We start from the raw sequence: 13,199 nt of genomic DNA on the forward strand, positions 1-13,199 counted from the left end.
GAAGTTCCTCAATCACATGTCTTGTATGTATAAATGATGGCAAATGACATAAATGAAAATGTGAGCCAGCAATGAAATATTCTGCAGATCATCAAAAGTTGTGAGTCAAATGTTAGGATTCCTTTAAATGTGCATGTCAGAACAAGAGATCCAGAAAATAAATATATTATAAAGAAAAAATACAGAGGTAGGGATACTAGAAACAAAATACATATCCATATACATACATGGCACATATAGGTGAGAGAGATGTTAAAGAACTAAATTAACAATCTTGTGGGCTGTCATGGTCTCACAACTTCAGAACTGTATAGAGTGATAGAAAGTTGGTATTAACTGTGATGAAGAGTATATTACAGAGAAAAACTGAATTAAATTAATAAGTAGTTTACCAAAGTCAACCGTAAGAATTGAAACTACTTTATAAGTTAACATTTCAAGGCCCTGATACTTTAGTGTTCATAATTCACTTTTTTAAAAAGGTCAATTGGAGCAATTCTGATGCACAGAAAACTCTCACATCTAAAATTTTATCAAAGTAAAATAGCATCTTCATAGTACCAAATATATTATTAATACATTCAGTATTATGGTTGTATTAATTTAACTTTATAATTATATCTACTAGTTTAATCATTAGACACAACTTAATTGTAATTTTACGCACCACTCTTATTACAAATTCATACTTTGTTTTTATTTTTTACCCTAACTAAAATTTATGATTTAGTCTAGCACAAGTCACACCATTCTAACCCATATTCTAATCAACCCATGTGCAATTTTCAGAAACAAGTTATAGCACAATTCATATTGTATTAGGCCATCTTAAAATAGGCTTATTATCTGAACTGCCGGGATTCAATTTAGCTGTAAGGTCATATAATGAACATGAGGCTAGTAATGATTCATTTTCTTCCATAATTTAATAATATTAACTTAGTAGCTTGAAAAATGAATCAACAAAGTCCTATGAATAGATTAACAGTGTTTAAAAATGTAAAGCAATGATAAAATATAGGTTATTTCACTGAAATTGTTAACAAAATTCACTCCAAAATTTATGGAAGCAAAGTAGTATTTTATTGTTAATTGCTATAATATGGGATTAATTAGGCACCTCCAGAAATGTATTAAAACTCTAGGGTACCATCTGGTAAATTAGCACTTTAGTACATCAAAGGGTACCTAAATCATTATAGTGCTCACTTCCTTCTTATGCTAACCCTGAACTTTTCAACTATTAAGGATAAAGATTGCTCAGGGCATTTAAATTTGGAATATGAAGTAAGAGACTATGACTGACAGTGTTTGATGGATTCCTGGGAGGCAAGTGGACCTTCTCTTTCCTGATAACTCAGACATGAAACATGTAAAAATCATATGGATGAGACTAGAAACCTCTTCCACGTGGCCTATGCAGCAGTTTCTCTTCTTATCCTATTCTTTACCTTTACTATTTGATAGTGTGCAATCTACTACAATCTAATAGAAGTAATAATCTAGCTAAGTGCTCATATGTTTATCATTCTTAAACAACATATTCAATTTTATATATTGTGCAGCATTATTGTACACTTGCATAATTAGCTTTATTAATTTGATAATGTTTGCATTCATATTTGTATTGATTAAATTTTTATATTAATGTTTAATAATTAAATGCATGCTCATATGGCACATATTCAGTATATGCAATAAATATTTTTAAGTTGCACATTATTATATAGAAAACTTTCAGGAAATCTACATCCTAGTCCTTGTGACCCTTTCTATACTTATAATGGTTGTTCGTTTAGTGCATGTGTCTGCAAAAGTTTGTCTGTGCTCTAAAGATATATCATATACCTGCATGCATAAAAAGTGTATTTCTTAAGTGCATAGACATTAATAGGCATAGACAAATGTTACATATGCTATGCATAAGTGTGCATATTTATCATCATGCCTAGATTTGTCTTCCATATCAAAATAATATTCTTTGGTGCCATTCTTAGTATTTTAAGAGAAGCAAAATGTTTCATAGTGGTAAGCAATTCTTTGTTTTTTCACAGATTTACAGTTTTATGTCAGTTTTGTTCTCTTTGATGTAGCTAATACAAACAATAAAATGAATATTAACTCACATGACATGATATTTACAGGCTGTGCATTTTCAGGAAAGTGAAAACCACATCAATATAAAATATCCAAATACTTAAGTTATTTTCCCAGTATGTTTATAGCCACCTTCAGAATGGCATTATGAGTACCTGACAATGTGTCACATACTTTCACATTCATTACTAGAAAAAAAGACAATCATATATAGTGAGAAATTATATTAAATATTATTTTCAAGTTAGCTATGGTGGCATTACATTCCCACACTTAAAGAGTGGATTGCACAACATTTATGTCACCCACTCTGTTCTTCTTCCATAGCTCCGAAGGAGCTTATGAAACACAATACCTGGGGCGGGGAGTAAAATTTTTACTACCAGGAAAGAGATGAAAGAATGGCTATTAGACAATCAACTGGATGTGTCTGCCATACATTTTATATTCTCTGAATCAGTTTACCAAATGTGATAAATGATGTTTACAAAAATATCATTTTGTATTTCTTCTATGATTTTCTAGAGAATTTCTAGAATTCTAGAGAAATTCTAGAGAATTTCTGGAGAATAGTTGCAAAGAAAAAGAGGGCTGTATTATGGAATTCAATAAAAACATACAAATATTCCATTGACTTTCATCATATGTTGCAACTTTCTATCACTGTGACAAAATACCTGACAGAGACAACTCAAAGAAATAAAATTTTTATCTTATGGCTTTGGAGGTTTTAATCCATACTCATTTGGCTAATCTTTTTCTGGGTGTATGGGGAGGCAGAGCGCCATGGAAGGGCATGTATAAGGAGCAAAGCCACTAACCTTATGGCGGTAAGCTGGGGGATGTATCAGGGTCCATTATATCCTCAGTGGCCTATTTCCATCAGTCCTCAAATTCTAAAGCTTCCATCACCTTTCAACAATACTTTATGGTGGGAACATGTCTTTAGAACATAAACTTTTCTGAGGCATTCTAAATCCAAACTATGTCACATGTAACACATAAATATTTGCACATTGATGATTACAGGATGCATTGCTTAATGGCAATGAAAGAGCTAGCTAAAATTATGTCACATTAACAAGCAATTAAAAGAAATTGTCATAAACCAAGTGGATAATTTTATCAGCCTGTAGTTATACACATGACCAGCATAGCACTTAATGCAGGGAGACGAGCCCAAATTTTCAATGTTATTTGAAAGGTAATAAAAATGAATTTAGTATGTGTCAACTGGTAATTTGATTCTTTTTCATTTTTGAGGAACAGCTCTTTTTATCTTATATTTTTATCAATTTGGGATAATTTTGAATTCAGGGATAAATATGAACACACATATATGATATGTAAGCTAGCATATCTATTACCTATCTATAGGTAAATATATATGTATATGTATAAATATATATAGTATATATATAAATACATATATATATATATATATATATATATATATATATATATATACAGAGATGGAGAGAGACAGAGAGAGATCACTTACTTTCCTAATTAGCAACAAGTTTTTCAAATCTTTTTAAAATAGTGGTTGAAAAATTAATAAATTCTAATCTATGCTTCTTTCCTATTGTGACTCTAAATTTTATTCAGAAGAGGATTAAATAACTGAATATCTTAAATATATTTTCATGTATTCATTTTTTTCTTGTTGCTTATTCACTATTTGAATTATGTTGGGAAATTGTTTCTCAAGAATCATTATTTCGGGGCTGCGGATTTAGCTCAGCGGCATAAGCGCCTGCCTTGCAAGCAGGCAGTCATGAGTTCGATCCCTGGTACAGATAAAAACGAAAAAGACAAAAAAAAAAAAAAAAAAAGAAAAGAAAAAAGAAAATAATCGTTTCTCACATTTTGAACTTTTTATGCATAATTCATTGATCTACTATATGTGAATAACAATAAATGATTTAACTGTCTAAGGCTGGAGAAAGCTACTTTTTTTCAAGTGGTTGCCAACTACCCAAAACCATTCATTACATGGTTCTTCCTGATTTTAAAGACAATTACAACAATCAATTGGACAAAACTTTTACTCATGAATAATCCATTGCTATAGAAATTAGCATATTGTCATAAATAATAGAAAAGTTTATAAAACAGAGCTCTAGTTTTCAAGTTGTGTTTAGGATGAAGGAAAGGATGCAAATTTCTAAGAGAACAGAACAACTAGTACATCACGTGGAAGTGGATTTGAAGATATAGTGCAAGAGTACAAAATTCAAATATCCAAGGAAATTAAAAGGACAGAATATGGTAAAAATATCCTAAAAGTAAGTGACAAGGAGCTAAACAGTCAATTTTTTTTTCTAAATGAGAAAAGCACTTAAAAAGATATATTGACCAAAGTGATGTAAGAATGAGTAAAAATTTTAGAGTTCAATATTGCCTGTTACTAATACGATTCAAATTAAATCCACAGTGAAGTAGCACTATGTATAATCGACAATTGCCACAATTAAAGAGGCTAGTAATTCCAAGTGTTTCTAGTGAGTTAGAGCTATCAGATCTGGTGGATGATTTGAATAACTGTACAATCATTCTAGAAATTATTGTGGTAATTTATACACATAAAAATACACTAATGAAATGATTCAGCAATTCCTTCAATAGGTACTTACCCTAATTAAACACTATGAGTGTGGACATTAGTTAAAAATTATGAGCTCAATCATCCAAACTGGCTTTATTCACCGTACTGAAAGTCAAACAAATGAAAAAGTACATTCAGCATAAATAAATATACAAATGTCACTAAATTCAAAATGAAAGCAAAATATTTACTCTGATTTTTACTTTTCAATACTGAAATGCAAATCCTAGATAATGTAAGAGGGTATGAAATACAATCTAAATGTGTAATTACTAGAAGGAAGAAATATTTTTATTCATAAATGATGTTGTTGGGTAGAAATCTCGCTCAAATCAATAACTACTCAATTGTATGGATATGGTACATTGTCTGCTAAGAATTACAAAAGCTTTGCTATAAGAATGAAACTAAACCTAATATGATGTGTTATAAAGCTCAGCATGTATGCAATTACAGAAAAGGTAAAACTACTGTGTAAAAGAGTAAATCAGTAATTTCGGAGCCTACTAGATTTCAAGATGCTCAATCTCATATAAGAAAAAAATGAATATTCTGAGTGTAGAAAGTTGATCTTGTCTCAATTATGGTGCATCACTATATATATATATATATATATATATATATATATATCTCCAAATTTAAATTGATAAGCTAGATTTTAACAGTTGACTCTTTATAAAAGTAAAAACAGAGAAATACAATGCTTAAAAATTTGCTTAATGTAAACTAAAACAAAAGTTTCCAGAATCCAACCATGAGACAGTGTTTTTATGAATATAAATATAAATAAAAATCATAAAAATACTCAAATTCATCATGATATCCATTCTTTCTAATTTAAATGTTTATTATAACTCAGATTACATTTAGATGCTGAATATTTAGGTGTTGACAAAGAGATTCAGAATTATAAAGAGAGCTGGAGATATGGCTCAGCTGTAGAGTTCTTGTCTCGTAATCACAAGGCCCTGGATTCTATCTCTGGCATTGCAAAAACGAAACAAAAACAAAAACAAAATTAAAAAGAAACACAAGAATCAGAATATCTAATACTATAGCACTACTTTAAAGAACAGCAAAGTTAGAGAGTGGACACTATCTGACTTAATTTATGCTACAAAACTATGATAATCAAAAAGTTTGATTTGGGGGGGTGGGGGAATAGAATTGGCAAATAGATCAATGGTACAAAAGGCTCAGACAGCTCATAAAAACATTCGCAAAGGTATAGTAAACTTATCTGAGAAAGATTGTCCTCACACACTGAGATGACTGATCATCTACATTAATATTTTAAGAAAGAAGAACACAATTGGCTGGGCTTGGTACACACCTGTAATCCTAGCACACAGGAGGCTGACACAGGAGGATTGTTGCAAGTTCAAGAACAGCCTGGGCTACAAAGTGAGCTCAGGGTCAACGTGAACTGCATAGCAAGACTCTGTCTCAAAAAGATGGGAAAAAAAACCACAGATGCCTTGTACATTTCAAGTAAATACATAAAATAGAAAAATATAAAATTCTTAGATGATTACATAAGAGAAATCTACAAGATAATGTGTTAGCTGAAATTATATACAATAAAAAGCATAATTTATAAATTAAAAATTCTATGTTGTGAAATCGAATATAATTCAAAAGTTCTGCTGTGTGACAAACCATGTGAAAATATAAATACAGGTCTGAATTTCTTTGAAAAAGGTTACTTAATATCTATAGTATTTGATAAATAACAATTTAATAAGTAACAAGAATAAAGAATAACTACTAGAAAAATTACAGCAATAATTTAATATTTTTATAAATGTAAGTATGTTCATTGAAAACCTTCTATTATCCAACTGTGGTGGCTCATGCCTATAATCCCAGCACTTGGGAGACAGAAGCAGGAAGATCGTTGTGAGTTCAAGATCATCTTGGGCTACACAGTGACCTCAAGGCCAGCCCAAACTTGTCTCAAAAAGACAAAAACAAAACAAAACTAAACCAACAAAACAAGAGGAAATCTTTCATTAGTTCATAGACTAAAGAGATCTGACTGACATGACTCCTAACCTGACAATATATAGATCAGTTAAAACTTCTAAACAGCGCACATTGGCACAGCTCATGTTCAATAATTCAAAACAGTATTTGATCCACTGAAAGTGACAATAGTATTCCTAATTTTATAATCTCATTTTATAGAGTAATGAAATAGTATAAAACTGTATAATTAAAAGAGGACTCCTATGATTTCACAAGAGATCGCTCATATTTCTGCTTCATGCTTGGGTTCAGTGGTTCTAGGTCGGATAATCTATGCCCATTTGTCTTGGTTTTGCTTGCTGACTTCTGTACATGCCAACTGCACATGTTTAATCACTGTGGAGAGTGGATCCTCTGCAATAAATCTTCATTGGACAAGTAGATCACCCAAAATAAATCATCTGTGGGTGAAACAACTCTGCTCACACATGAGCTGCTGGACAAGGAGCTTATCTGTCATAAACCACACAGATATAAGTGGCTTAAGCTTGATTTACTGCTTCTAACCATAACTATGGTTTTGCCTCACCTAAAATATACCATGATTTTACAAGAAGCACAGTTTTTGCAAAATAAAAAAGTGTTACCTCCTTAATATTGCCTTTGCAAACATATTTTCTAATATATCATGGCCAAAATAAAAACGTAAGATACTAGACTATTATGAGGTTATATTAATTTAGCAATATATAAGACATAAAAATTTGAAATTATTAAAGAGTAAATACAAAAAATTCCATACATTAATGTAATATTAAGTATATATTTCCTTTGTAAAGTTTCAGTGATAATAAACAGACATATGGATATTACGAAGGATAGGTTAGATGCTCATTAAGTACAAAATTACACTTGTCTGCTTGTCTGTTTTTTGTATAGGCATATGAAATATAATACACACTACATTATTCTTATTTTATGAGTTTGTAGCAAGGTATATAATCAGAAAACAGTATGATAATATTCAAACAGAACTATGTTGTCAATTATTAGAACAAACAGAAAAGTTGGACTGTGATAGACAGCAAAAACTCCCCCAAAATTGAACTTCATGAATATTCTAAAAGTTCAAAAGATACATTAGATGGACAATGGAAATAGGGACTTTATACAATAAGGATTAAAATTAGTGTTGGTGTTAGTGGACACTAAATATGAGAATCTGTAACTCTACACATTTGGACATGTGTGAAGTTATAAAATAATTTAAATCACTGAAAATTATTTTTTTTATCCTAGACCAAAAGGGCATCACTAGCATGAAGAGAGAGAGAGAGAGAGAGAGAGAGAGAGAGAGAGAGAGAGAGAGAGAGAGAGAGAGAAGAGAGAGAGAGAGAGAGAGAGAGACTCCTGTAACACTTATTGGTCTTTTCTGATCTTATTTTGTCTAAAATGTCACTATCTTAATTTGTGTTACATAGAAGTTGTTATCCTGCAAACCATACCATAAAACACATTTTGCCAAAACATTTTCTGTTAGAGTTGACAAAATATATAAATTTAATATCTGTGAAAATAAACTTGCAAACATTTTGCCAATGCTAGGAACCTATTCACCACCTTTTGACATTTATTTTTCTGTCGCATTTAATATTATATTTTAAAACTCATTTTAGGACTTTATTTTCTAATATGTTGCTCATTCATAAAAGATGTGAGGTTGATTTAAATATATTAAGTTAATAATATTTTGATTCTAGAGTAATACAAAGCATTTGACTTTACCATCTAAGTTAGGAAGTTTGTGACTGTGTAATAAAAGAAAATATTATTTACTATTCTCTTGATATACTTTAGTACAATAAAAATTATGCTTTAAGGATTTATTTTTATTTGTGTGGTTTATTTTTGTTCCTGTGATTTGTCTAAAAATTATTGTTCTATACTCAGAAATGAACACAAAACTGTCTTTTTTTAAATAGTAGAAGTATAATTCAGGGTGTGTTATATGGACATTTTTTCATAACATATGGTGAACTGATAAGGGATATATAACAGGTGAAGTAAATATTCCTTCTTAAATAAATTGCTCCTGGTGAAAAAGAGTGGATTAAATAATTTTCTCAGTACCTGGATTTTAAAAGAGAATTTTTCACATCATTAAGAATGGCTTCATTTTTCTCCTAAGGTGAATATATTTCTAAAGTATATGTGTAACATTTTAGATATGAAATTCCTGAGGACAAATTGGTAAAACATAACAGCAAATGAGAAAATATTCTATTAGCGAATTCCTCTTTATTGTGTCTGAAATTGTCTATGGTTTTAGATAGACTCAAGGATACATAGATACATAGATAGATAGATAGATAGATAGATAGATAGATAGATAGATTTTTAGGATATATATATATATAAAACCCTAAGATACATAAATATATTTTTATATGTATACATCTACTTAACAATATGAAGGATTATATCATGATCATTTGTATTCCTGTAAAGATACAGATACCAGTGATAGGGAATATTTGGAAGATTGCATAAATTCTTCATTATCTCTCTAGTATGACATTTTCAAGAAAGTTAAATTATCATAAGCTGACTCCCTAAATTCCAATTTTTAGAGTTTCTCTCTTTTAAAATTTTAATGTCTTTAGTAAATAAGAGTTAATCGCTAAATATCAAATATAATGTGCTTGCAGTGCAATTAACCTGTATATTTTTGACATAGAAAGTTACTTAGAATTATGATTGCTTGCACACACCAACTTCAGACAGCTTCTTTCCCAGTAAGGGGAGAAAGAGAACAGAATCGATCCTTTCTATGCATTACTAGTTGTTCCAAATAAACCAAATTTAATTATATATATATATATATATATATATTATATATATATATATGGTCAATTTCTTTCTTTTTTTTTTTTTTGGCTTTTTTCTTTTTTATTGGTACCAGGGATTGAACTCATGGGGGCCTGCTTGCAAGGCAGGCTCTTATGCCACTGAGCTAAATCTCCAGCCCCCTATTATATCAATTTCTATAAATTAGTTTGATGACTGGTCTTAGGTATAGTAATTGAAGTGTGACACTATTGGTTTACTATACTATATTTTTTTCCTAAAGTATTTGTACCATAAACTACATAATGACTGTCAACATGCAAAAAGATAGATAAATGTTTCAATCTGTAAATCTCTGTTTCTTCTACCAGACCGTAGTCAGGTTTTTGCCATGGCTAGCTGTCCTGCATGAATAGTTTCATGATCTGTATTTTAGGAAGAAAGGAAAATATTTTCAAATATTTGTGGATGGACAAAAACAGGAGCTAGATAGCAAAGTATTCTTATTCCTGAGCTTAGTTCTGAGAACTCTGTCATTGCCCTACTCACTGCTCTTTAAAACACAGCCTCCTCACTTGTAGAGAATTAACTGCGGGCGCCCTAATGCCAAGGCATTTCCCAATCATAGTAATTTACTGCCAACTTGTCATATCTCCATAAGTCATCCTTCTGGACAGGAAGCCCTCAGCATAATCTCTGCTTGGACAAAAAGCTGATCTATGTGATGTGCATTTTGTTAGTTGCTGATGAAAAACATCATTGTATCATTTATTGTATTTTTGATATGTAGGCCACATTTTCCATGGCTTTTACTTGCTAAGAAGTTTTTGCAGTAATATAACTTTTACAACAGTTCACAATCAACATAAGAGTGAGTTATTTTTAAATTCTCTCCTCTTCTTAAATTAATGGCAATTTGATGAAGGATGGATGATTTGCGTTGCCCTTTTATTCTTGGGTACTGTTGGACCCTTTCTTGGTGACTTTTTTCTACTTTTCCATTCTTCTGTTGCTAATTTCCTTATTTTTCAGAGTCTTTTTCCCTCCACATTTCCTGCTCATCACCTTGGACTTGAACCTTGCTGATGAAGTATTTTCTTTATCCCATTTTCCTTGGGAAGTTTGAAGGCACTCTCTGTCCAATCCTCCTAATTCTTCCCATTTTCTTTTTCTGCTGTCAACACTGCGATCCAACTTGCAGAAAACAGACTGACTTTCATCATGTGTTGTTCCTTTGCACAGTTCATACAGAGCCAATCAGCAAGCATTTGTTAGACAGCATTTCTCGATACGTCCTTTATGTGGTTTAATTTTGATCTCTCCCTCCTAATTGGATATCTTGACTGTAAAGTCCCATTTTACAGACAGTCTAATCTTTCATACTGCATTATACAAAGATTTTTCAAGGGAAGTAAAAGCAATAGAGAAAATGTTTGATATTTATGTCATAAGTTTTACTCTTATTTTAGAAGTTCTTAAGTTTTAGTGTGCAAGAGATTAAGAAAAGCATATCTGCTTGTTAATAAGTACATAGTCTACTTTTCACCTGTAGACATTTTTATGGAGCACGAGTAGAAGACCAGGAACATGTACTTCAGTGGAAACTTCATTGTCTTTTGCTGCAGACAGCCTGAGCTAATTTACCAATTCCCCAGTAGCCATATTTTATTTTTTGGAAGATTTTATACATTTTCAATATTTGTAAATAAATTCTTACTTTCTTTGATGTTTGGCCTAGATTGAGTCTTCAGAAAGGCATTTCCCTTTCAGTGTCCAGGGAAGAAAAATTCAGTCAGCTCAGTGAATTGATTAATTTGCTTTAATGTTTACCTCATAATCTGATTTCTTCAGAACATTTTAAATTATAAGTTTCTTATAAAAATATAGCTGTGATACCTACTCTTTGATTTAGCTCAGTGGCATAAGCGCCTGCCTTGCAAGCAGGCAGTCGTGAGTTCGATCCCCAGTACCGATAAAAAGGAAAAAGACAAAAAAAAAAAAGTGCATCTTGTATCTCTTCTGTGGCATCGTCATCTCTTTGCCTGTGCTCTAATGTCTTCCCTTCTTATCCTCGAATGCTCCATGCTCCTCTGAGGGCCAGGCAGAAAGCTGTCATTTGGTGCTGAAAGAAAGCTAACAAAAATGCCCTAATATAACTTTATAATGTTAAAAGTTTGGGGGAACAAAATCTCATATGCTGTTATTTTTTTCCCTCAATGCCAAATGCAGAAACCCTCATAATTTTCTGAAAGTCTTTCCCTAAAACTGTCACACTAGAGGTATGTGTAAACACTTACTACAGTGTGGACCTGTGGCCTAAAATTTTACTGATAATCATACATGAAGTGGGCTGCATGAAATCTGTCCTATTTCTCAACTCATGCTTTGCATCCCTCCTTGCTTCTTTTCTCCATCTCTCAGTCACCTCGAGGCTATTTTAATACTGCTGAGCTGAATATTTTATATGGCATATTCCTGATATCACATAAGTTTAAAACCAAATAGCACTTTCACAAAATAGACTTTACCAATAAAATAGCCAAAGAATATTTCCTCCATCAGAGCCCCCAAACTAATTTATGTTATACCATGATATTACTTTTTCTAAGTAATTCTAGTACTCTGGAAGTTTTTGACTCACTTACCTACTTATTAATTTTAGTATTTATGTCTTTCATGGCCTACACAACAATGGTAGTCATTGTACATTTCCCTCTGTTCTCTCTTCAATATTTGAAACACACACACACACACACACACACACACACAAAGTCTTGTACTGAAACTTGGTTGCAGTGACTTACAAGATTAACTTTGTTTTGCTCCTTCTAACTGAATTCAGAATCATGTAGATAGCTTGAAACTAGTCAATGAAGAGCATTTTTACCACCACAACCAGAAAACACTAAAACCGAGGATTTTTTTGAGAATCAAAAAATAATATTACCAGTAACTACATCGATGGAAAACGCAGAATTTTTCCCTCCCTTGCTTCCCTCCCCCCAAACTTTTCAATTCTAAATATCAGACAGAAAGTGAAAGGACAAAATGATTTCTTTCCTATAACTAAAATCTGAAATAATATAACAATACGTGAAAAGAGACTTCATTCTAGCTGGATGGAGCATAAAAGTTTTATGTCCTGTTTTGTCTTAATCTCTTTAAAAGAAAATGAAAGAGTTTAAAAGAATAGAAAGCAAGAAAATAAGACTGAAGGAAAGCCCTTATGAAATATTGCATCCCAACAACCACTTGGTTTTCCAGTTTTGAAATCAAAAGCAAATGTGATTAATAATTCACTATAATTTTCATCCCAAATATATATAAAATCCAATATTAAACACTTATTAAAATAGAGGGAATTGTAAGCTGTTTTAGCATGTAGACAAGAAAAGCTTTCACACTAGGTAATTATTGTCCATAACTACTACTTGCAATTATAACTACATTCTCCTTCGTTCTGGCTATTATTCCACTTTCCAATTATATAACACAAAATCATTTGTGAAACGTAACTCTACCTTTTCTTAACCACAATAAGTATTCCAGTGTGCTTATTTATGTGCCAACATTATCAATCCATTATGATGTATGGAGAAAAGAGACTTTTTATAATTCTTTAATTTCTAAAGAATGCATACCAAAATTAAGGACTGTAACTTCTGATAGTAAGATAGAT

The 13,199-nt window shown here is 31.4% G+C and overlaps 1 protein-coding gene across 19 annotated transcripts in view; it reads right to left on the minus strand.

Moving 5' to 3' along the window:
- LOC111756598 (histone H1.8-like) overlaps positions 1–13,199 on the minus strand; it is a 108,029-nt gene that overhangs the window by 17,290 nt on the left and 77,540 nt on the right. For 6 of the 19 annotated variants that reach the window (XR_010045689.1, XR_010045688.1, XR_010045691.1 and 3 more), the window contains exon 8: positions 4,734–4,810. The exons of 2 other annotated variants lie outside the window; for them this stretch is intronic. The gene's annotated coding sequence lies outside the window, so the exon portion shown is untranslated. Of the gene's footprint in view, positions 1–227; positions 3,888–4,733; positions 4,811–6,038; positions 6,147–10,536; positions 11,654–13,199 lie in introns of those variants that run through there. 11 more of the 19 variants (XR_010045697.1, XR_010045684.1, XR_010045678.1 and 8 more) reach the window with 6 other exon arrangements.

The sequence above is a fragment of the Cavia porcellus genome, unplaced genomic scaffold (assembly GCF_034190915.1).
Source record: "Cavia porcellus strain 051 isolate PalLab524CR breed Dunkin Hartley unplaced genomic scaffold, mCavPor4.1 scaffold_39, whole genome shotgun sequence".
Lineage (NCBI taxonomy): Eukaryota > Metazoa > Chordata > Mammalia > Rodentia > Caviidae > Cavia > Cavia porcellus.